This window comes from Aotus nancymaae, unplaced genomic scaffold, assembly GCF_030222135.1.
Source record: "Aotus nancymaae isolate 86718 unplaced genomic scaffold, 86718_ANA_hifiasm-v0.15.2.pri h1tg000019l, whole genome shotgun sequence".
NCBI classification, from domain to species: domain Eukaryota; kingdom Metazoa; phylum Chordata; class Mammalia; order Primates; family Aotidae; genus Aotus; species Aotus nancymaae.
Genome location: NW_026988431.1, coordinates 11,355,726 through 11,381,289, shown reverse-complemented (window position 1 = coordinate 11,381,289; position 25,564 = coordinate 11,355,726). Strand labels below are relative to the sequence as shown.

At 37.3% G+C, this 25,564-nt stretch overlaps 1 protein-coding gene across 6 annotated transcripts in view; it reads right to left on the bottom strand.

The window, feature by feature from the left end:
- TBL1XR1 (TBL1X/Y related 1) overlaps nt 1-25,564 on the bottom strand; it is a 182,951-nt gene that overhangs the window by 46,629 nt on the left and 110,758 nt on the right. The gene's annotated exons all lie outside the window — the stretch shown is intronic.

Genomic DNA, 25,564 nt, shown 5'->3' with positions numbered 1-25,564 from the left:
AATAAATATTTCAGGCTTTACCAGCTATACAGCCTGTTACAACTACTCAACTCTGCTTTACGGTACAAAAGCAACACCACACAATATGTAAACAAATGAATATGGCTGTGTTCCAATCAAACTCAACTTATGGACACTGAAATTCGAATTTCATAATACCATTGTATCATAAAGTAGTATTCTTCTTTTGATTTTTTTTTTTCCCTAAGCACTTATGTGAAGACCTTTCTTTGCTTGTGATCTTTATAAAAGAAGAGTGAGCTAGATTTGGTCCACAGAGTGTCGTTTGCTGATTCCTCTTTAAAAAATGATATATTCACATCTATTCAGTATAAAGAAGTATCTGACATGTGGAAGTATGCTGGCTGTCCTGTGACACATCATGGATTTCTTCATGATGTTGTTAACAGATTTCTTGCTTAAAACCACAAATTAACAAGCATTTGAGTAGGCTACTATGTGACAGAACTGCTACTGCCCTAAATTGTGGAGAAAGTGGTGACTAAGTACCACCCATTAAGCTTGTATCTCATAGGGAGGCAAGGACAATTTTCCAGTGGACACACAAGGAAGAAGCCCTAACTAAAGTTAGCAGTCTAGGAATACACTCAAAGTGTCCTATTCAGCCTCAAGGAGGGGCCTGAGAACAAGGGTGCCTGGAGGAGGGAGGAGTAAACAGAAGCATCCCACTGAGCTGCAACAGGTGTGGAAGGGCTGGGTGAGGACAGAGAGGAGTAAAGCTTGAAATGGAGGCAGAAACCATATTCAGGAGGACCTTCAAAGCGAAAACAAATCCATTAAACAGGTTCAGGAAGAACAGGCAGAAATACAGACTATAAGGAAACTAGACTGGAGTAGGGGGAATTAGGGAGCCAAATTAGGAAGATATTGCAGTAACCCAGTAGAAGACTAAGTATTGTCAGAGAGGAACACTAGGATTCCAAAAATATTTAGGAAAGAATCAAAGGTTTCTCTCTGCACAACTGAACAGTTGGTACTGCCGATTACTGAGATAGGAAACCACACAGGAAGAGTGACAACTATAATATCTTCATGTAAGAAAAAGGTATCCTCCCCCCTCAAAGTTAATTCAAAGAGTACAATTGATTTTATATAGCCTGCAATGTTTATTTCATGCTTAATGATAAGCCAATACTCTTTTGACGGTACTGGCCCAGGGCACTGGTCTAGATGTATGATATACACTAGATGGCAAATGCTCTGGAGGACAGCCTGCTCAGCTTTGGCCTAACTACCAGTAATGTGTGGTACTGGGCTCGGCACACATAGTAGGCACTCAGCGAGTTCTGAAGCCGTGCTGAATTCAGTGACTTTAAAAAAAAAAACCATCCAACCCCATCCATGATGAAATTAAAAGAAATTAAATCATAATTTGATCAATCATGGATATGTTTGTCAGGGGGAACAATTAGCAACTATTTTATTTTTAGGATTTCCCAAAATGAGATGGTCTAGGTGGAATCCAAGTGAGACAGACAAAGAAAACAGAGTAAGTATTTTCTTCCCCATAATATTATTCAGCCCAAAACTTGGATAAAGGTATATAACCTGCAAAGGTTTTCATAATGCTGGTTCTGATTAGGAAAGGCCATCAATGTCCCAGCTGAAACTAGTAATCAGTGATACTTCAGCATCATCTACTGCATTCCAGGGCAAAAAAAAAAAAAAAAATCAGAATGATATAAATCATTGCATATAAAAATTCCTTCAGTAAATATATATTGCTGGAATATTTTCAGGTCATAATAAAAAATACTGAAAAAGCAGAAAAGTTATCTGTACAAACTGCTACGAACTGATTAATTTATCCTAGTGCTACATCAGTTTCCAGAAATTAAAAAGTTTTTTAAAGGAAGAAGACCTTAAAAGGCCTACTTCTAAAACAACTTAAAAGCCTATATACTAAAGAGTGAAATTAGAGAAAATGCTACTACTTCATTAGCGTACTTAAATAAGGCTTTGCAGAACTTGTCCACTGTGGTTTGTTTATATAGTCGAATGCTCTAGATGTGACGGAGTCTTCACCTGTCGTCCTGCATGAGTACTAGATACTAGGAATCAGATCCCAAAGAGCACACAAGAAGACTTAGCACTGTATTTCGTCCATTATGGTATGTTTTAGAACAACTGTCTTTAAACTAGGTCACAAGACAGCACTGAAACACTCATCCAATCTTCCAATCTTTACACTCTACCACCCAGATACCAGGCCTGGCGAAGAGTATATTATGTATAAATGAAGTCCTTCCCTCAAAGAGCTTATGGGTTATTAAATAAACAGGATATTCAAAATAAACTAACACTTCCTAAATTCACAAAGCATTAATTGTATATTCTACCTGATCATATTTACTCATTCTTAAATAGTAACTGAGATCCTCCCCAAAATTAGATCTTTGTAATGTTCCTTCTCTCAGAAATTGCTTAGATACTCATGAAAGCTTTTATTTAAAATTCCAATCACTTATAGGCAATCAACTACTTAATTCAAACCACAGCTATATTAAAGTAGCCAAAAGCAAATAAAAAATTGGTCTTAATATTTAGCCAATTAGTGGCTATATTCAAAAGTTCTCTTAATATTGTGAATGTTCACCATGAAACATCATTTTACTGCGTAAATTTATTTAAAAAACACAGGACTACTGAGGCAATCCAGCTATGACTCACTCAGTGAACTGAACATGTACAGCATTTTCAGCATCACAAAGCTGGGTTCAGCATACACTCACTGGACAACCACTACTCCAAATATTTAATCCTCTCCTAGTTCTTCTACACATTCGTTACTACTTTAAATGTCACCCTCAGTCAAGACAGATAGCATGCATATTCTTTTCTGATTCCATTCTTGAAGCTAGGGCCCAACTGTGATCCTTGATTAGATTATTTTAAATTTAAATGACTGAAAAACACCAGTGAAAGAGTTATGGACACAAAGAAAGAAATAAGATTATCTTCTTAAATCTCCTACCCACAGCATATTTTTAAGAGATCTGGAAACCCTTTGCATGATCCAAAAATGTATAATCAAAATTACTTTATCTTACAAACCTAATTTAGTCCAAATGTATGGTTTCAACTTATTTCCCATAATAAATATATAAATTCTTGTTTTGTTCAACATTCAGATGATTCGAAGTTTGAGACAGTCTACTCTCTGGCTCAAGCTCAAGTGCAATGGCGTTGTCACGGCTCACCACAGCCTTGAACCCAGGGCGGAAGTGGTAAACCTGCTGCTTCCGCACTGTGCCCAGCTAATCTTTTTAAAAAATTACTTGTAAAGATGTTGCCTAGGCTAGTCTCAAACTCCCGGGCTCAAGAGAGCATCCTGCCTCAGCATCTCAAAGTGATTGGATTATAGGTGTTAGCCCCTGTGCCTGGCTTCTAAATTTTCATTTTCCATTAAAATATTTGTGCTTGTATATGTTTTTCTACCATTTCTTTTTGGTTGGTGCGCATTTACGAATATTCCTCAAGATCGGGGAAAGGCCCTACAAGTAAACTACTGGATAGGAGAGTACAGATGAATGGCTATTTTGATTCTTAATGAGTGCTGACAAACTGGGTCCACTCAGGTTTTAAAACAAGAAAATGATTAATGTTAGTGACAGACTATAATTGGAGAAATAAAGAGAGGACAAAAAGTCGCAGATTTTTCTAGACTACAAACTGTTCCCAGACGAGAAACTGAAAGAAGTGCTCAGAGAACTGGGTGCCTAGAGAGCACAGCCCTCTGGGGAGTCACACTTTACAGACAAAGGGAAGACATCCCCGCAGAGATGGTCCAGAAGAGTTATCATGTTACCATTTACAGCTCACAGAGGGCGGCACCTCTGGTTCTGTTCTTCCCATACAGGAAGATCAAATTTCCAGTTAGTTGTATTACTTTGGGGTAATGAAACAAACAAAACTGACCGGATGACTTTGTTAGGTGAGAAGTGAAAGGGAAACAATACAACAGTCATACAATTAGCAAAGATGATGAGAAAAAAATGCACTTTAGCATTATTATTCTGATAGTTTATTGCATCCACTGAGTCAAACTGTAGCTGAGCACTTCCAATGGAGCTAAATGCTATTAGAGGTACTGAAACACAGCTAAACAGAGTAGACTAGGGCCAGACCTTATGACCTGAAGGTCACTACAGAGAGCGACAATAACAAATTATGAGAGCATACAACCTAAGGCTAAGGATCCAGGTAGGCAAAGGATTTAAAAGCTGAGTGGTTTACAAACTTCTATAAAAGGCATAGTGTTAAAGGAACAAATTTTGTTTTCAATTCAAAATTTCTGAAGTATACCGAGTTACCTTTGTTCCTACTATTTGTGTTCCTATCTTTGTGTCCTATCTATGTGTTCCTATCTGATTGTCATTAATTTGAACGTTAAGGAAAATGAAGGGGAAGTATATTCCCGTTTACTGAGTACCTGCTACATTATTTGCTAGACCTTATGCACATTATTTACTGTCTTCTTCAGTAACATCGTCCTCATTTTGATGTGACAATACTGACACAGAACAGCATATATACATACAGACTTATGTATTCAGGAACATTTTTCAAATCCTAAAATTTGATGGTGTTCATCACTGCAGAAAAACAAAACCCTATTAAATGAGTATAAAGAACTAAAATTCTGGCGGGCGCGGCGGCTCAAACCTGTAATCTCAGCACTTTGGGAGGCTGAGGCGAATGGATGATCACAAGTTCAGGAGACTGAGACTATCCTAGCTAACACGGTGAAACCCCAACTCTACTAAAAATACAAAATATTAGCCATACAAAGTGGCTCACACCTGTATTCCCAACTGCTTGGAAGGCTGAGGCAGAATTGCTTAAACCCAGGAGGCAGAGGTTGGAGTGAGCCAAAATCCTGCCATTGCACTCCAACCTGGGCAACAAGAGTGAAACTCCATCAAAAAGAACGAAAGAATGGGGGTGGAGTGGGGGGACAGCGAGAGGGGAGGGGAGGGGAGGGGGAGGGAAAAATAAATTCTTAGCACTCGCAGGTCTTGTTGCTAATAAGTCATGTCATATGTTGTCAAGGCTCTGTGTACAGCACATGCTATCGGTGTAGTTTACGTGATTGATGATATAAATGGCAGTCCTAAATGGTCAGCCAGCTATACTGTCACACATAGACCAATACAATATCCACTACCCAACAGCTTCTAAATTCACACAGAATCACCTCTTCAAGTTATTTTGTTAGGTATGAGTTCTCAACCTGCTGTGAAGCAAATCACAGCTCTGTCAAACTGTCTTGCTGAAACCAAGACACACTGTAACAATACTGTTTCTTTAGTATGGTAGATTTATAACTTTTAACTATAATTTCAAACTATCCTAACTAATAAGGGGAAAAAAGTGTCTGGAGGAGGAGAGAGTCACCTCAGTTGCCAGCTGTGTTTGGAGATTGGGCCTTTGAAGAGCTGATTAAATTGAAATCAGGTCATTAAGGTTTAGGGCACTAATCCAGTATGACTGGTGCCCTTACAAAAAGAGGAAGAGACACCAGGGATACACGTGCACAGAGGAAAGGTCATGTGAGGAGGCAGAGAAGGTGGCCAGCAGGGAAGACCTTGGAAGAAACCAACCCTGTCTGTGGTGTTTTCTTATGGTAGCCCTAGCAAATATACATATCCATCACAAATTCCTAAAGCTGTTTATTCATTCAACTGATACCTTTAAATGTACTGAGATTAAGTTCACAACTGCTAGGATCTGTGTTTCTGAAAAGCTGACTCTACATTTAGAAACTATTCTGCCTTTCTGCAGTTAGAGATTAACATGTCACATATTTACAATCTTCCACCTGTCAATGCCCTGTTCCCTTTAGTAAAACATTGCTCGGAAGAGGCACCAACAAGTGCTTTACGCTTAATTTCCTGCTTCATTAAGAACTAAATTCCCGCCAATGGTACCATCACTCTTTTGTGTATACAATATGGTACACTAAAGGCAGGCAAATTTTAAGGCATAGTTTTAAAGTCTTCAGCAATATACCTTAAAATGTGACTAAATTAAGTACATTATTATAGACCAAATGAAACCATGTTAACCAAATATAGTTGTAAACTGTAAAATAAACGTAACATGAGAATTTAGATATTATCAGATAATCTCAAGAAGAAACTCGAAGCTCTAAATGAAATGTGTATTTCAGCTTCTTTTAAAACTAATCAACTAATCAAACAAAAAAAAAGCAAAAATAAACCCAGTCCAACAAAATCAAATCATTTGATTTCTTAAAGCATGAATGGCAAAACAGTATAATTACTTTTTTATACATTTTGCCTCAAAACTACAATTATGATTTGTAAACATTTTAAGGACATCTTTTCATGGGTGCCTGTAATATCATGTCGCAGAGAAACAAAGCAATGTATTTCCTTAAGACAAAAACTCTCTACCACTGTTAATGTTAGGATTAATGCTAAAGTAAACTCCATTTTTAAAGACCAAATCTCATGCAATATTATTTTATTCACATTACTAAAAAGGAAAAAATATCGAGTTTTTTAACACATTATCTCCATTAATTTGAATGTCACAGTGAAAAGGCTACAGTGGTTTCCCACTTAGAAACAAAAACATGTTCAACAAAACAAAAGAAAAAGGCAGACAAGGTATTTTGTGAAGGGAAATCAGCATGTGCTGGCATTGATTTTACCCTCCAATTTTGGCACATGAGTGTCTTTCAGGTAAGTTTCTTAAGGGTATGCTTGCCAATGTGTACATTTTATGTAAAGGGTCATTTTTTCTTCTTTTTTCAGTTACAGGCAATTTTTGTGCTGTGAGATTGGCGGGGGGGGGGGGGGGTTGTAGCTTTGTTTGTTAACAAATTAAAGGTCACCATAGTTCCAAAGTTGGGAAATCTTAATAAATTAAAACATAATTATAACTTAGAAGTGATAAACTTTTCCTTCTCTTTTCCACTGGCATCTAGAGCTCAGATGTAAATTAAAAATAACATCTCGGATGGCCTACATGATTTTAGACAGGCGATGCAGATCTTCTGGGTCTTCATCTATAAAATGAGAAAACTAAATCAGACAGTCTCCTCCACTTGTAAACTTCAAAGACTTGAGTCGGCATAAGTTATACGGTTGTACACAGGAATCCTGCAAGCCACCCAAGAGTATTAGGTCATAAAGTAATATTTAAGAAAGCATTTTTATAGACCTAAAAAATATATTAGAAGACCAAAAACTGGGTTAGGTTTCAGAGAGACATCTCCAGGAATTAGGGAAGGGGAAAACAATAAGCTCATCTCATTAAGAAATATTTAAGTACCTACTGCACATGATGTTTATTAGGACCTATCAACATTTATAAACACTGACATATAAAGACATTTAAAAAAAACAGTACACCGGCTGGGCACGATGGCTCATTCCTATAATCCCAGCACTTTGGGAGGCCAAGGTAGGCAGATTACCTGAGGTCAGGAGTTTGAGATCAGCCTGGTCAACATGGTGAAACCACATCTCTACGAAGAATTTAAAAAAAAAAAAAAAATTAGCCAGGCATGGTGGCTTGTACCTGTAATCTCATCTACTTGGGAGGCTAAGGTCTTTGTTCGAACCTGGGAAGTGAAGGATGCAGTGAGCTGAGATCACACCACTGCACTCCAGCCTGGGCAACAGAGGGAAACTGTATCTCAAAAAAAAAAAAAAAGAAAGAAAGAAAGAAAAGGAAAAAGAAAAACAAGACACCAAACCAATTATTGACTAGTAACTGAGACTTCTAGTATTAAATTTGTTTAAAATGAGGTGTAAGCCAGGAATCTGCAAACTACAGCCAGTATGTCAAATCCCACCTGTCACCTATTTTTGTATAGCCCGCAGGTAAGAATGGTTTTCACAAAATGCTTTCTTAAAAAACAGACTATTTATTGTTTATTTGATGATACGGAACACTGACTCATAATCTCAAGCAATTTTTAAAAGTCTCAGCAAAGCTCTTGAGACTTGAGAGCAGTAAACTAGCATCCATTATATAATGAGTCAACTGTGATTTAAGTCCAAGTGTCATTAGCTACCACCTTATTCTTTTTATACCCAAAAGACCTCCGATGAGCTGCCTCACAGCCCACAGACATTGACTTCAGCTTCCTAACCATATAAAAGTGATTATTTACACAGATTTAACTAAGATCCTTCTAAAACATAAAAATACATTATTCTAGGAAATAATATGCGTGGAATAACTGAATAAATTACAGTAGAGGTGTATCAACATTGGAATAAAGATGGACAAGAAACAAAAACACTGAGAGAACAGAAGATAGGTCATATTTCTGGTACATTTTTTCAACAACTGAGCAATAATCAGCCACAGAACTTAAGGTAAAGCAATGTCAGTCTGGGAAAGAATTAGAAAGTCAGGTATGAAAAACAAAATTCAGCTGGGCGCAGGGGCTCACTCCTGTAATCCCAGCTTTGAGAGGCTGAGGAAGGCAGATCATCTAAGGTCAGGAGTTCAAGATCATCCTGGCCAACATGGTGAAACCCCATCTCTACTAAACTAAAAAAATTTGCCAGGCATGATAGTGGGTGCCTGTATCCCAGCTACTTGGGAGGCTGAGACAGGAGAACTGCTTGACCCCAGGAGACACTGGTTGCAGTAAGCTGAGATCGCGCCACTGCACTCCAGCCTGGGCGGCTGAGTGAGACAACGTCTCAAAAATCAATTGATCAATCAATCAAGAAGTTAGTCTGTCCCACTAGCATAAAAAAACTGCATTTGTCTGAATAGGAATCAGTATTATAATAGAAAGCTAATGAAAGTTTCTCAACAAAAACAAACTAACTTCTTATTCTAGCTTTGGAACAGACATGTTCTGAGAATCTTAAAGACTTGAACAGATGCTAAAGCTTTACAAGGACAGTTAATCACCTGAAGAGATGGGAACTCTGCTTAAAACTCAAATATTATAGAAAGAATAAAGAGACAAGGATGCCAGGGCGATAAATCCTAGCCATAGTAATGTTTATGCAACAGTGTATTAGAAAGACGATAAGGTTATTCCTTGGTTCCTATGAGGGAAAAAAATCCTAAGTAGGTAAAACTCATACTAGTAAGTAAATCAAAACATGTGTCCATGGTTTGGTTATATTCAGTGAATTCTTTGGAAGGGCAAGAGTAAAAATGTCCAGAAGATTGTTCAGGCAGCAAAAATATGTGATTGATACAGATCAAGTATCAAAGTATAGTTTAAAAAAAAACTGTAAAGAGATCAACATCCATCCCACAGGCAATAATAAATGCTTGCTCAAATCAAGTGAAGAAGACGCAAACTAAGTTTAGTGCTCAGCTAATAGACTGACACATACATGTGTGCACTCACACACAACCCAGCTATTAGTAAACCCAAAAGGAAAAGGGGGGGAAATGGAGTAAAGATTGATAACCAACATAAATTGGAGTAGGCTTCCAACTTTTATTGAAAAAACTAGGAGAAATCCACCATGAAAGTCTCATAGGTCAATTTCATAGGGTGAGAGAAAACGCTTGGCAGTACTGTCATATAAAATGTACTGTCCAAAGAACAAGCAAACAAAAAAGTTCACGTGGCAGACGGGCTGGGGAGTGGAGAAGTGTATCACTCCACGGCCCTACTGTGTACATGCCTTGTAAGTACCCTACCCTGTCAAGTTACAGACTCTAATTTCAATCTTAAGTCTTAATTAATATTTCTTAATAAAATAGTATCTCCTTAGAAGATACTATTAGAAGATACTTCTAGGAAGAACAGTATCTTCTCAGAAGACACATAGCAATGCACTTTCCTTGGCTTGTGGCAGCAAAGCTCCAGTCTCTGCCTCCAGCTTCACATGGCCAACATGCTTTGTGTGTGTGTCTCCTCCTCATGTGGTGTCTGTGTCCAAATTGCTTTTTATAAAAACCCCAGTCACACCAGAATAGGGCCCATGCTAATAACACATCATCTTAACTTGATTTACAAACATCTTATTTCTATTCCACATAAGTCACATTCACAGGTACCAGGAGTCAGCATCTCAACATATCTTTGTGGGGACACAATTCATAATATCTTCTAGCTTTCAAAACTTTCCTACTAATCAACTCCAAAACTTAGTGTTGTGTGGGTCGATGCAGATTTCCAGCTTAGAAAAAACTAACTCAAGTATATTTCACTTTTTCAGGCTGAAAAAGATAACAGATTTGAAGGTATGATTCCCAATCTAAACAGACAGACCCATCCTGTACATCTCCTTAGAAGCTAGATTACATATTAAGCAGTAAAGGTTGAAGAGTAAGCTAACCTCAAGCTAATTTCTTCTTGCCTTGACTGCCAAACTTCTACTTAAAGGGGGGCTGCTCTAGCCAAGTTCCAAATTAGCCTGACAGTAAAGTATACCATAAACTAAGTGGCTTAGAACAACAGAAATTTATTGTCTTATAGTCTGGAAGTCAGAAATCCAAAATCAACATGTTCGCAGGGCCGCGTTCCCTCTGACAGTGCTAAGGAAGGGTCTGTTCCAGGCCTTTCTCCTAGCTTCCGTAGTCTTAGTTCATTGGGACTACTGGGGAAAAAAAAAAAAAAAAAACACCTTTGATAGTTTTTTTCTCAAGTTCTGGAGGCTGTGAAGTCCAAGATCAAGGTGCCAGCAGACACAGTGTCTGGTGAGGGCTCTCTGCTTCACAGATGGTGCCTTTTGGCTGTGTTCTCCTCACACTATGTAAAGAGCCAGGGGGTTCCCTTCAACTTCTTTTATAAGGTCACAATTCTATTCATTGAGGGCAAAGCCCTTAAGTCTTAATCACTTCCCAAAAAGCTCCACCACTACAACAGAGATCAGGTTTCAACATAAATTTTGGAGGGACATACACAGACCACAGAGCTTGCCTGCAGATGCATCACTCTAGTCACTTCGCCATGTTCTCCCTGTGTCTTCATTCTGTTTTCCCTCTCTATGGGCCCAAATTTCCTCTACTTTTTTTAATAAGAATTCCAATCATACTGTATAAGGTCTACCTAAATGATCCCATTTTAACTTGAGTATCTCTGTAAGGATCCTATTTCCAAATAGGATTACATTCTGAGATATTGGAAGTTAGGACCTCAACTTACGAATTTAGGGGGATACAATTCAATCTATAATAATCACACTAAGCTAAGAAAGCCGGGGATGACAATTAGATTCCATCATTTGCCCCTTCCATTCTGTAGAAGACAAGTATAGACAAGGGTAACAAAAGCCTTGCCTCTTACCTTCAGTCATCTGTCTACCTTGGTTATCAGAGAATTCCCTTAAAACAAAAAACAAAACTAACACTAATAATGGTAAATATGATGGCATCGACACATGAGAATAATCAATTTAACTGCTGTAGGAGGTTGAACGTATTACTAGTTGAGAATTTAAACATTCTTTTTTCTCACAAGAGAGTTATTCATCACCATCCCAACTTGGACCTTGGCTATGTGACACCATGAGGCCAATGGAATATTCCAGAAGATGGGATACACACTATATCCAATCACAAGATTTAAGATACACTGCAAGTGTCTGCCAGCTCTCTTGCTCTTTTCTTCTGCCATAAGAATGATCATGCCCTATATGGGGCCTACTTCAACAGCCTGGCTCCCCAAATGAGCAGACACAGGGAACAGAGCCACAGTCAACCCACCTTATCTAAATACACAATGAAAAGGAAACTTTTACTACTATAAACCAGTAAAACTGTCTACTAACAGAAAGAAAACCAGTGCACCTTACGACAGTACTTTCACTGCACACATCTCTAGGGAATATAATCTAAAAACAAAAAGGAACCACAGAGGAATTTCAAACTGCTTTCGGTAGTCTTAATAATAGTTTTATTAGTATTATTAACTTACAACCTTTTATAAACATAGAACAGGTAAGAAATTATGTTAAATTCATAAAACAAAATTTTCAGAAGGGAAAAATATGTTGAAATACAGAAGAAGAAAACCCTTTTTATGTTTGCTTCATGGTACAGAGCTGCACTCCTCAAAGCTAGCTAACTGGATGATATACAGCAATACGCTAGGGAGTATAAAAAGCGAGAGGATGAATGTATCACATTATCCTAGAACAGTTTTTCTTAATGGTAAATAAGTTTGATCATTTTGCTTTTAAAATTTGTATGTGATGGAACTGAATGAATAAAAAATATTTTAAAACTTACATTCACATAATACAAATGCTGCTTTAAAATTATAATCCTGTATTTGAACTGAATGAGCGGGAACTCATGATTTATTTCTCCTGCTAAAAATATGCATTACCTAGTTCTAAAAATGCCGGGAACCAATTAATGAAAATCCAATAGTAATAAGCCCCTCATGTCTAGATAGTAGTCTCTTATATAAACAACTAAAAGGAACCAGAACTCCTTGAAGAAATGGCCAATGTCAGTTCTAAAGCAAGAAGCATAGAACATCTTGTCCAGCAAATAAGCAGAAAAAAAAAAAAAAAACCACCAAAGACCAATGGTATAACATCAAAAGACACGGGAGTCCCTTGCAGTTGCCTCCTATCAGTCAAGGCTGGATAACCAGAGTATAATAAAAATACCACAGTAGATTAAAATAACCTAAACATAGTTCTCAACCTGTAAGATTATAAAAATAAAATCCATATCACGATCCTCCTGAGAGGTTACTAGGTACCACCAACTTATTATTCTAAAAACTGATAATGAAAACACCGTAGCAGGATAGTATTAAAATTCCTTAGGGCCTCTGAGTTTTTCAGCAACCATTGTATTACCTTTTTTTTTTTTTTTTACCTGACACTCATAAAAACATTGTGCAAAAAAGTTTTGAGGAGTGCTAATATTTAGGAGAGTTGAAGAGGGGAAGAACTAATGAAGGTAAACAATAGAAAGATGCCAAGAAACCAAGTGAAGTTGTTTCTTTTTTTTTTCTTTTTTTTTCTTTGAAAGAAAGAAAGAAAGAAAAAATGAAAAAGGAAGAAAAAGGAAGAGAAGGAGAGAGAGAGAATAGGAGTATTGCTTTCTTGCCCAGGCTAGAATGCAGTTTAGTAATGGGTATTGAAAACCACTTTTATACCAATAATTATACTTGATGTAGACAGGAAGGAATAAGGGAAGAAAATAACAAACAAGTAGCCAATCAATATTTCATTTAAAACCTATGAAATGCTATGCGATTACTGAGGAGTGATTTACTTCCAATTATGTAGTCACTTTTGGAATAGGTGTGAGGTGGTAATGTATGTTTTGTGTATTTGAAGTGGAGAGTTCTGTAAATGTTTATTAAGTTTACTTGTTCCGGGTCTGAGTTCAAGTCCTGAATGTCTTTGTTAATTTTCTGTCTTGTTGATCTATAGAATCGTTAGCTCTTCTTGTTACATTGATCCTTTTGCCATTATATAATGTCCTTCTTTGCCTCTTTTGCTCTTTGTTGCTTTAAAGTCTACTTTATCAGAGGCGAAAATTGCATCTCCTGCTTTTTGTTTATTTGTTTATTTGTACTCTCTGGTTGGTTGATAAATTTTCCTCCTTCTCTTTGTTTTGAGTCTTTGTGTATTGTTGCATGTGAGATGGGTCTAAATGCAGCATACCGATGGGTTTTGGCTTTTTATCCAATTAGAATATATATAAGTTTAATACTGGCATTTGATGCTAGCTGGCTGTTTTGCCCATTAGTTAGTGTAAATTTTTCATTGTGTGAATGCTCTTTTCTTTTTGATATATTTTTGGAAAGGCTGATATTGGTTGTTCCTTTATATGTATAGTGCTTCTTTCAGAAGCTCTTGTAAAGCAGGCCTGGTGGTGGTGAACTCTCTAAGTACTTGTTTGTTCGCAAAAGATTTAATTTTTCCTTCTCTCATAAAGCTTAGTTTGGCTGGATACGAAATTCTGGGTTGAAAGTTCTTTTCTTTAAGGATATTAAATATTGGTCCCCACTCTTTTCTGGCTTGTAGGGTTTCTGCTGAGAGATCTGCTGTAAGTCTGATAGGTTTCCCTTTATGGGTAACCTGACCTTTCTCTCTGGCTGCCCTTAGTATTTTCTCCTTTATTTCAACCCTAATAAATCTGGCGATTATGTGCCTTGGGGTTGGTCTTCTTGAAGAATATCTTTGTGGGGTTCTCTGTATTACCTGGAGTTGAATATTACCCTGCCTTGCTAGGTTGGGAAAGTTTTCCTGAATGATATCCTGAAGAGTATTTTCCAACTTGGATTCATTCTCTTCTTCACATTCAGGTACACCTATCAAACGTAAATTAGGTCTTTTCACATAGTCCCATATTTCCTGGAGACTTTGCTCATTCCTTTTCATCCTTTTTTCTCCAATCTTGTCTTCTCGTTTCATTTCACTGAGCTGGTTCTCTGACTTCTGATATCCTTTCTCCTACTTGATCAATTTGACTGTTTAAACTTGTGCATGCTTCGCGAAGTTCTCATGTTGTGTTTTTCAGCTCCATCAATTCACTTATATTCTTCTCTAAATTGTCCATTCTCGTTAACATTTCGTCAAACCTTTTTTCAAGGTTCTTAGTTTCTTTGCATTGGGTTAGAACAAGTTCTTTTAATTCACAGAAGTTTCTTATCACCCACGTTTGGAAACCTGCTTCTGTTATTGGAACACACTCGTAATCTATTAAGCCTTGTTCCGTTACTGATGAGGAATTGCGATCCCCTGTAGAGGGAGAGGCATTCTGATTTTGAGTATTTTCTGCCTTTTTACGCTGGTTTCTTCCCTTCATTATATATTTATCCGTCTGTCGTCTTTGTAATACCGACTTTCTAACTAGGTCTCTGAGCAGACGTCCAACTTGTTGATTCCCAGCGCCGAAATGTGAGCAATCCACTGCGCCGGCCAAAACAGCGGTGTTAAGGGTGCTTTTCTGCCCGAGAATTTCCGGACTCTGCACCACAAATTGGCGCGCTAAGGCGCCAGCAAAACCACCGCGCCGGCCACAAGAGTCGCCCTGGCGACACGTGGGGCTCCTCCGCTGGGAATCTCCTGGTCCGTGAGCAACAAATAATCGTCTGAAAGTGTGGCGTCCTCTCGTTCTCTGCGCTTTCACTAGGAGCTACATGCCCGAGCTGCTAGTGATCAGCCATCTTGGATCTCTCTGTATTACCTTTTTAACCTCCTTATCTAATTTTCTAACATGGGTTTTCAAAATTCTTCCCTTTCCTCAAGGACTCCTTCTTATCAAAAGTCCCTCAATTTCAGGTGAGATCTAAAGTAAAAGTTAGCAGAACTTTATTCACATTTTGTTCACTTCAAAAATCTTCATTTCTAAATCACCCTAATATTTTATAGTAACTGTGAGTAGTAACTAATATAAAAGAGAATGAATTGTCTCTACCACAGAATCGAGTAGATCCTCCAAGTATACTAATATAACACTAGTAAAACTACTAGCCCTTTATAAAGAAATTTAATTCAATGGTTAACAAAAATCAACAGCTTTTCTCTGCTCCAGTAGTAAGCACCTATAAATACAAGGACAAAATATTCCCTTCATAAGAGGAAAAACTATTAAATATTTAGAAAAAATTAACAAAGGCACAAAATTTGTGTGAAAGACACAAAGTTATAAGCAAAGGAAAAGGTATGCCATGTTTTGAGAAGACATAGTAAAATAATTCCTTGAAACTGATGATGTTAATTCAATTTCCTATTAAGATTTCAGTAGTTTCTATAATTGGATATGGAATTACGTGGAAAGGTAAATTACTGAAAATAAGCAGGAAAGAGTTATCATATAAACAGTGAAGGACAGATAACATAGCCTGAGCAGGGAATAAGTTCAGTGGGAAAAGGACGGACTGTTGTACAGAATTTTACTGCCACAAATGACTATCTGAAAGGAAAAGTGGGCCCACATATTTTACCACAGATAAAAATAAATTTCAAATAGATTTAGTAATTAAATATTTTAAACAAATGTGTATATTGCATATGTGTGTGTACATGGGCACACATATACAAAAAAACTTAAATATATTACATCTTATCAAAAGACTAGAGGCTATATCTCCAATCTAGAGACCAGTAAAAAAAACCTTTTAAACCAAGAATGGAAACTCAAAAACCATACAAGAAAACAGCTATATCTGAGTATATGAAGATTCAGTTATCAGAGGAGTAAAATCCCACCTATTAAAAGTGATTAAAATTTTAAAGACCTATAATGCCTATTTTTGGAAGGAATGTGGGGAAAAGGCTTTTTTGCAATATACTTGAAACGAAATGTCATTTTTTTTTTTTTGGAAAAATCTTGCATCCTCTATTAAAATTAAAAACACCAGAACTGCTTTATACTGTAAAAACTGTCAGTTACAGTAATGCAACGCAAGTAATTATACCCTACACCCTAAAGAAATAAAAGAAGTTCCTAAGGAGGTTTATTTTAGAAGCAATGCTTTTTAGTGGCTTTCCCCAACAAAGGAAATAAAGTGAATGCCCACTAAAAGGGGAATAGCAAAATAAGATTATGTTATATTCACACCAAAGATTACAGTTATTAAGCACAATAAACTGATGGGGGGGGAGCAGACAGGAAAAAAAAAAAAGTACGCTACAGAGGGTATAATCACATTTATGCATTTAGATAAAAAAATTATGTATATAGGCTGGGTCTGGTAGCTCACACCTGTAACCCCAGCACTTTATCAAGCCAGAGGATCATTTGACGCCATGAATTCAGATCAGCCTGGGCAACATAGCAAGACCCCATCTCTACCCCTCCCCCTCCCCCCACAAAAAGAAAATGAAAAACCGTGCACACGTAAAAGTAGAACAAAGATTTTTGTTGTTACGAAGTTTGCTTTTGACTTTATCAGCTCTAAATAACTTTGTTACTAGTCACATGATTAACTCCAAGATCAACAGATCTTCATACTCCTAGAACCCAACCGCTTGTCGTTCCCAGCATTTGAAATACTGAAAATGAGAACAGTCTTTAAAATCTCAGTATTTCGCCTTCCTAACTCTGCCTCTTCTATCTATCTATTCCACTGAATTTTCTTCCCGCCATAAACATGTAGACAACTAACTTTTTTCCTTTCTCTCTTCTTCATTCTTTACTCTCTGACTTAAGAATCCCATCCAGTCTGTGGAATTAGAAGACTGCTCTTTCCTATTAAGCAATCCTCTGTAATACATCCTATGATCTTTCCCATTTTGGCCGACTGATGCACAACTCTATCTACAGGTCCTGTCAGAATATTGTAACTCAGCATCAAGTGGGGAAATTTATGTCTTATACCCCAAAATCTGTTTCTCCCCTTGCCATCCCTATTACTATCACTACTATTAACATTTACTAGGCTTTAAACTTTGGTATGGAGTTGGACTCAGCCGCCTATCTCAGCTTTTACCTGCACTCCTCTAGATTTAACATTCTAAAATGTATACCTCTTACAGCCACATCTTTCTACAGTACCTATCACCTGTACTATTACAATAACCTAAGAGTCTCCTAAGTTCTCCAGTCTATGACTCCAAAGTACCTATGTAGCCATACAATACCACCTTTAAATGTACTTTACTCTTCAGGTGAGTATATTGGTAAAATACTAACATGTCCCACAAATTTCCATTTTTCTGCTTTTAGCTCTGTTTCAACTGCACCTGTTGAAATTATTCTATTCTTCTTCAAATATTATTATCTCTTTATGATACCTATTCAAATGTCAGTATTAAAGATGTCTGGCTGCTTTCCACCTGTACCCCTAAGTGCAGTTTTATTACTCTTCTCAAAACTAGACAACAGTAAAAAGATTATTAGACCAGAAGTCAGAACATAGACAATTTCTTTTTAGTGCTACTGGCTTTTGACATTAAGACATTACATCAAGTCATTTTAACGTCCCTGAGCCCCATGGCGACATGAGTCACCATGCCTGACCACCAATAGATTTTTTTTTTTTTAAATAAATATATAGGGCTGGGCGTGGTGGCTCACGCCTGTAATCCCAGCACTTTCGGAGGCTGAGGCAGGCGGATTAGCTTAAGTCAGGAGTTCAAGACCAGCCTGGCCAACATGGTAAAACCCCGTCTCTACTAGAAATACAAAAAATTAGCTGCGCATGGTGGCAGGCGCCTGTAATCTCAGCTATTTGGGAGGCAGAGGCAGGAGAATCATTTAAATCCGGGAGGCGGAGGTTGCAGTGAGCTGAGATCATGCCATTTGCACTCCAGCCTGGGCAACAAGAATGAAACTCCATCTCAAAAAAAAAAAAAAAAAAAAAAAAAAAGAATGAATATATAGAAGTGCTGATTTTCATTAAGCTGATAAACTGTATACTTTCCTGCTCTTTTACAAATGCAAAATTAATTGGCAGGCAACATTTATAAAACGTCTTTTTAAAAAGGAAGGTGGGGGGCTGTGATAGTTAAGACACAGGCAAGGCAAATTCTCCCTCTCTTTCCCTCCCACTCTCCTCTGCATGAAGCTTGGACACCTTTCTTCTCCTGCCCTTGGACATCACAACTCCGTATTCTCTCATCTTTGGACTCCACGATTTGCACCAGCAGCTCCCCAGGTGCTTAGGTCTTTGTCCTTAGACCTAAGAGTTGTAACAAGGGCTTCCCTGGTTAGGAAGCATTCAGACTTGGACTGAGACTTCCCTGCGTTTCTCCAGCTTGCAGACAACCTAAGTTGGTCTTCTCATCCTCCACTAACACATGAGCCAATTCCCACAGTAAATTCACACACACAATTTTTTATGCTTCTGTGAAGAACCTGACTAATGCAGGATTGAAAATGACACCTTGCTCCTATAACCTGTAATTATGAACTTACTAAAAGAACTGGGGGAAAAAAAAATCCCTTGAGAACCACATAAACCTGCAATATCTTGTCAAATCAAAAAACAAGAAAGTTACAAAAAATTGCTAGGAACTTATCATAAGGATACAGGAGCCAACTTGAGGTCAATTTGTGCACTGACACAGAAAATAATGCAATAACCTAAAACACAAATGTGGTTAAATCCATGCATTCATAGGATAGGCTATTTCAATGGCAGTTACATAATGCTGGCTGATTATTTCTTGGGAATTTGGTATTTCACAAAAAAATGTTTTTGTATCTAGTATTACAGCTGCTTAGATCTCATTCACACACTTTTACTTATTTATTTGTAATTAATTTTTTTAATCTAAGTGTAAGACTCTACAAGTAATTCCTGCTATAAATTTTAATCAACTGTTGCTACTACAGTGCCTGATAAAGTGGCAGTCACTATTGATAAGAAATCATCTGAAAGTTTCACTCTTAAAAATAATGGGGCCGGGCTCGGTGGCTCATCCCTGTAATCCCAGCACTTCGGGAGGCCAAGGCGGGTGGATCGGGAGATCAAGAGACTGAGACCATTCTGGCCAACATGGTGAAACCCCGTCCCTACTAAAAAAAAAATCCAAAAATTAGCCAGGAGTGGTGGCAGGCCCCAATAGTCCCAGCTACTTGGGAGGCTGAGGCAGGAGAATCGCTTGAACCCAGGAGGCGGAGGTGGCAGTGAGCCAAGATATCGCCACTGCACTTGAGCCTGGCAATAAATGTCGAACCTCAAGAAGAGGTAGCAACAAAATAAAAAAGTGTTACAAGTAACTGGCCTATATAATAAAATAAATATGGGTAGAAAAGGAAAATAAGAGTTAGAGAAGAATGATGACTAGTAATTAATGAGGGTAGCAAATTACTTTATATGTTCATTTAAAAAAAAAAAAGCTCATCCTGTATGTGAAGTTGCTTAGTTCCATAAAGACAAATATGAGGCAGCATGACGTAATAGAAGGAGCTCTGGACTGAATCAGGAGACCTCTGTTCTAGTCCGAGGCCTCAGTTTCCTCATCTGTATTATGAGGGTAATGAATCAGATAATCTGAAAGGGCTCCTCTAGCTTTAACACTGAGAGATCCTAAAGGTGAATTTTGGCAAGAATCACATGCAAGATTTTTGTTAACATTAAGGTTTAACTGGTAAGACTGGGAACAGCAGGAGGGAACAGGGTTGAAAATAATTTTCATAGGGATGTAGTAATTATGTCCTCAATAAAAACATAAACAAAATTTTAAAATGCAAAAAGCAATTGCTTTTTAACTTTTAACTGCTAGCAAGGTTTTTAGAATGTATCAGCCTTAGTACCATTATGATCTAAGCTGAATTAGTAATGAGTAACCCAAATTATGAGCAAAAAAGACCTATTCACTTTTAGTCAGACTGCCCAAGGAAATCCAGAAAACAGTACACACACCTTTGGGCTAGTGATTACTGTAAGTGATAAAGTGCCCAAAACTGTCCCTGATTAAATAATTGAACAAAGAATAAAATGACAAGGAAAATGATTATTTAAATGTAATATGCAATAAAACAATAAGTATGGTTGTGACATCCTTCTGTGTTAATGAGCATATTTTTCCCTTCTCAGTTTTTTTTTCTGGTTCTCTCAAAATAGAATCTGGCATCTCCTTCTGAAAATAAAGCTAACTGAAAGAAAAAAAAAAGTTTTTTTCAGTCACACACAATAACATTTTTTTTAAAAAAAGATCATCAGCTGATGTTCTACTTTACATTTATTTACTCTTTTATACTTCATTGCTTATGCTGATGCTTACTCAGCAGACTTAACACTCCAAGGATATGAGGACCAATAAACATCTCTACAATCAAGAATCTATTAAAAATCTACTTTTAAAAAATGTAAAGACATGAAACTGTCAATGGAAAAACACTTGTTTTTTAAAGCTTTTCTTAAATGCAAATTATCTAAACTGATTATAAAATAACTTGGCATACACGCAAGTCCATTACTTAGTCATTTGAATATTTCACCTTGGCGATACATAGCACCTCCTAAATGACACATTCAGAATCATTAATAAAATTTCTCTCTGGTGGGTCGAAACAACCTGGATGGGAACAAAACCTGTCCTTGGCTAGTCTTAAGATGGATGTAATAACAACGTGTCTTTGAGATAGACATCTTTGAGGCAAAACTCATTTACTCCAATTTTTCATTTTGATTTTGGTATTATGATGGTAAATAAGAGAAATCACATAGATATACAGATAACACTTCAGGGTTCTATTTTGATCATGAGCTGTTTTCAGCAATTTTATCCATCTACTTTACCTTGTCCATCATTTTTTCAGAAAGACTTACACATTAAGATATTTAAAAATAGGCGAGGTGTGGTGGTTCACACCTTTAATACCAGCACTCTGGGAGGCAGAGGCAGAAAGAGCCCAGGAGTTCTACACCAGCCTGGGCAACATAGCAAGACCTCATCTCTACAAAAAAATTTTTAAAAATTCGCCTGGCATGGTGGTGTATGCGTATAGTCCTAACTACTCAGGAGGGTGAAGTGGGAGGATCGCTTGAGCCCATGAGGTTGAGGCTGCAGTGGGGAACCGAACCAGACCCTGACTCCAAAAAAAAAGGTATTTAATAATGAAAATGCAACCACTAATTATAGGATGTTGTCTTCAGTTCAGTATTAAATAGATGTAAATCAGCTCCTACAAAAATTTAAGACTAACTGAACTATTGTTTTGCTTGGGTAAAACTGTATATGTTCTATGATAGAAAGCAGGTATCTTACTGCTATAACCGTGTAAAGTTGTTAATATCTGTTTTGTTATTTATTTGTTTAAATAATGGAGTAGATAAAAAATATATACTCTCCTCTAGGAAGACACTGATACTAAAATTAGAAGTTAAGCAGGATTTGATGTTTAAATAACTAGCTGGTACACAGCGTGAAACCCACTTGATTGTTCACCACTAAATTTCTATCTGTAAGGCATAAACACACATTTGTAATTCTACCATCTCCAAAGTCAGCATACAATACAATTTTCTCCAAGACCAAAATGCCTCATTTAGGTAGCAGTCATATAAAATTCTTACAGCAAATGACCAGAGCTAAGCACAACACAGCACTTTTACTCTGAAAAAGTTACAATATATACAAATGGTGACTTAAACAAACAACAACAAAAAAAACTATTGCAATCCATTCTAAGTGATAAAAAGACAAAAGACCAAAAAAAAGGTCCAAATTTTTGGTTGCTAGAAAAATGCCAAAGCCTTATAATATCAAGTAATTTCATGCTATTTCTAAAATGAATTTAATAATTGAAGTGCTTCAAAAAAAAATGACAACAGAGAAAATGAAACTAACAGTTAAAAAATCTTGTATCTTAAAATTACAAATTATATTTTTAATGTTAATATTTTACTTTTCTCTCATCCCCACTTACACACAATTTAATCTGAAATATATATACACTTAAAAATCGAGGCTATCAGAATAACTTTCCTAAGAGCAAATTAACAGAGGATAGAAAATAAACTGGTATTTATAACAGTTATACCTAACACTGAATATTACAGCACTGTATTTTAATAGGACTATACTTGTCTCTCAAAACTTTATGAAAGAACCATAAAATCCTGTCACAGTGCTTTCTAATCCAACAACTCCCTAACAGACCACTACCAAATTCCTAAGATACAGACTACATTTTTTTTGTTTTGTTTTGTTTTGTTTTTTTTGAGACGGAGTTTCACTCTTGTTACCCAGGCTGGAGTGCAATGGCGCGATCTCGGCTCACCGCAACCTCCGCCTCCTGGGTTCAGGCAATTCTCCTGCCTCAGCCTCCTGAGTAGCTGGGATTACAGGCACGTGCCACCGTGCCCAGCTAATTTTTTGTATTTTTAGTAGAGACGGGGTTTCACCACGTTGACCAGGATGGTCTCGATCTCTTGACCTCGTGATCCACCCGCCTCGGCCTCCCAAAATGCTGGGATTACAGGCGTGAGCCACCGCGCCTGGCCACAGACTACATTTTAAAATAAATTCTAATCAATCCAATCATGCTAATAATTCCTGCATAAAACTCATACAGCATTGCTTGTTTTGAAAAATAAATACATTGAAAAAAGTGTCCTGAGCCATACTCTAAATATAAGAGTGGAAACAGACTCTAATAATTTCCTCTAATAGCATTTTTGAAAACTTGCTCGAAATTAGCAATTCCAGGAATTCCGTCTCCCATTCATCATACTTGAATCTGAGCATACTCTAATTATGTATCCATCCCCTCCAAATATATTAGAAATGACCTTAGTCTTTGCTATATCACTTTGAAATGATCAAATTAGTATGTATATTTTGTCTTCTCACTTTTATTTATTTACATTTATCTTTCTGCATCCTAAGTAGTTCAGAGCTTAATACACAGGGAGGAAAATGTTACTGATGAGCTCTTTAAACTATTTTCAAATGTGAAGAAATCAATTTTGACGAATGGCACAAAAAAAAACCAACATATTAACAGGAATCTGACTTCAAGAAATCCCATCTATGAGTCTTTATTTTTTCATAACATTTTACTATACAAATTTTCAAACATGTAGAAAAAAATGAAAAAATCCTACCACTTAGATTTTAAAATTAACATTTCCTTATATTTGTTTTAATACACCTATTCAAAGAACTTGCAGTCATCAGTATACTTCTCCTATAAATACTGCAACTTGCCTAATGGTTATTTATTTATTTAAAAAAAAGAAAAAAGAAAAAACTTGGCCAGGCATGATGGCTCATACCTGTAACCCCAGTACTTAGAAGGCCTAGGGCAGGCAGATCATGAGGTCCGGAGTTCGAGACCAGCCTGGCCAACATGGTGAAACCCCGTCTCTACTAAAAATACAAAAATTAGCCAGGCGTGGTGGCACAAGACTGTAATCCCAGCTATTTGGGAGGCCGAGGGAGAATCATTTGAACCAGGAGGTGGAGGTTGCAGGGAGCCGAGATCGTGCCACTGCATTCCAGCCTGGGCGGCAGGGTTAGTCTCCATCTCAAAAAAAAAAAAAAAGAGAGGGGGCAGGAAGAAAAGAAAAAACTTATACTGGATTTATACTGGCTATACCATTCAGTAAGTTTTGACAAATGTATATACCTGAGTAACCTAAATCCCTAAGAGAATACAGAATGTTGTCAACACCTCAGAAAGCTCCCACATGCACTTTCCCACTAAATTCCTGTCCTCACCGCTCATTCATTCCTACCACCTGCCAATCTCTTTTTTCCCCTTCATAGTTTGGCCTGCCCCACCCCACACACACAATAGATGAGGTCTGCCTGTTTTAAAGACATCCTGTATCTATATATAGAATCACACATGATGGCTTGTTTTGTGTAAGACTACATTCAGTCGGCATAATATTTTAAGAGTTAATCCAAGTTGCTGTAGACATCAATGGCTTGGTTCCCTCCTAGTGCTTAGCGGTATTCCATTGCACACACACAGCAACTTGATAATCCATTTTCTTGGTTTATAGACACCCAAACTGTTTCCAGTTTAAGGGTCAATCACCTATTTTAGCAGAGTTTATAAACCGAATTTGGTACTCCACCTTTATGGGTATTTTCTTCCTGGGATTTCTTCCTTCCCCGTGCGAGACTCCATTACTCTGCAGTGCAGCAGTAGGTATGAACAATTCTCTAATTCCTCTGCCCACAGGAACCTGTCCTCAGGCAAAGGGGCACCAGAAACGGGAAATTCCAATGCCATTCTCTTCCATTAAGAATCCAATACAGTCTGGCTTCTACTTGTTTCAGGTTTGTTCTACAATGTCCTCATGTTTCTTTTTCATATGCTATTCCAGAGACTGGAGTTACTATGCGTGGGAGGATCTGTTACATAGCATCGACTACTCCATTTGTGGAATTATATCTCTCTACTGAGCACACTTGTTCAACACTGTCATTGGCCTACATTTTTGGTGTTGGCCTCAACCCTCACCAGCTAGACTGAGCCAGTTTCTTTCAATCAAAAAAAGCATAAGAAAAAACCTGTAAGAGAGAGCTGGAGAAGTGCATCCTAGAATTCTTCCTATGAACCAACACAAGTCCCAAATTCATCCCAAGATGCGCATGTGCAACACACCAAAGCAGCACTGCAAAGGTCTGAGAACTGAAGACACAAATCACCTCAGCTTCCAGTCTAACGCCCGAGGGCTCAGTGAGGAAGCAGACTCATAGTAGCTGAGCTGAGCCAAGGCTGTGGAAACTGAACTGACATTGAAAGCACTGCCCACAGCTGCCACAGAACTTGGGAGTCTGGGCCTATCAATGTTAACTGCCTCCTTTCATTTAAAAACAATAACATTCTCTATCTAGGAAGGGTACAGATGAAGAAAATTTGATCACTCTCAAAGGAAAAAGTAACAGATATTAATCCTGAGATGATCCAGGTGTCGCAATTCTCAAAGATACCCTTGAAAGGACAGGAAAGACAAGTTCTCAGAAGTAGACCATATAAAAAAACCAAACATTACAAGCTTTGTAACTAAAAAAAATGGGAAAAAATTATAAGACAAATGGAAGTACAGAAAAAGGATGGCAAACACTGTCTATAATCTTCCTGAATAAGAGATTACACATAGATGACAATAAAATCCTAAGTTTTAATAAAAGAAAATTTTCCCAAAATAACAATGTATATCTTTAGCTCTCAAAAGTAACGAAAAAAATCTTGA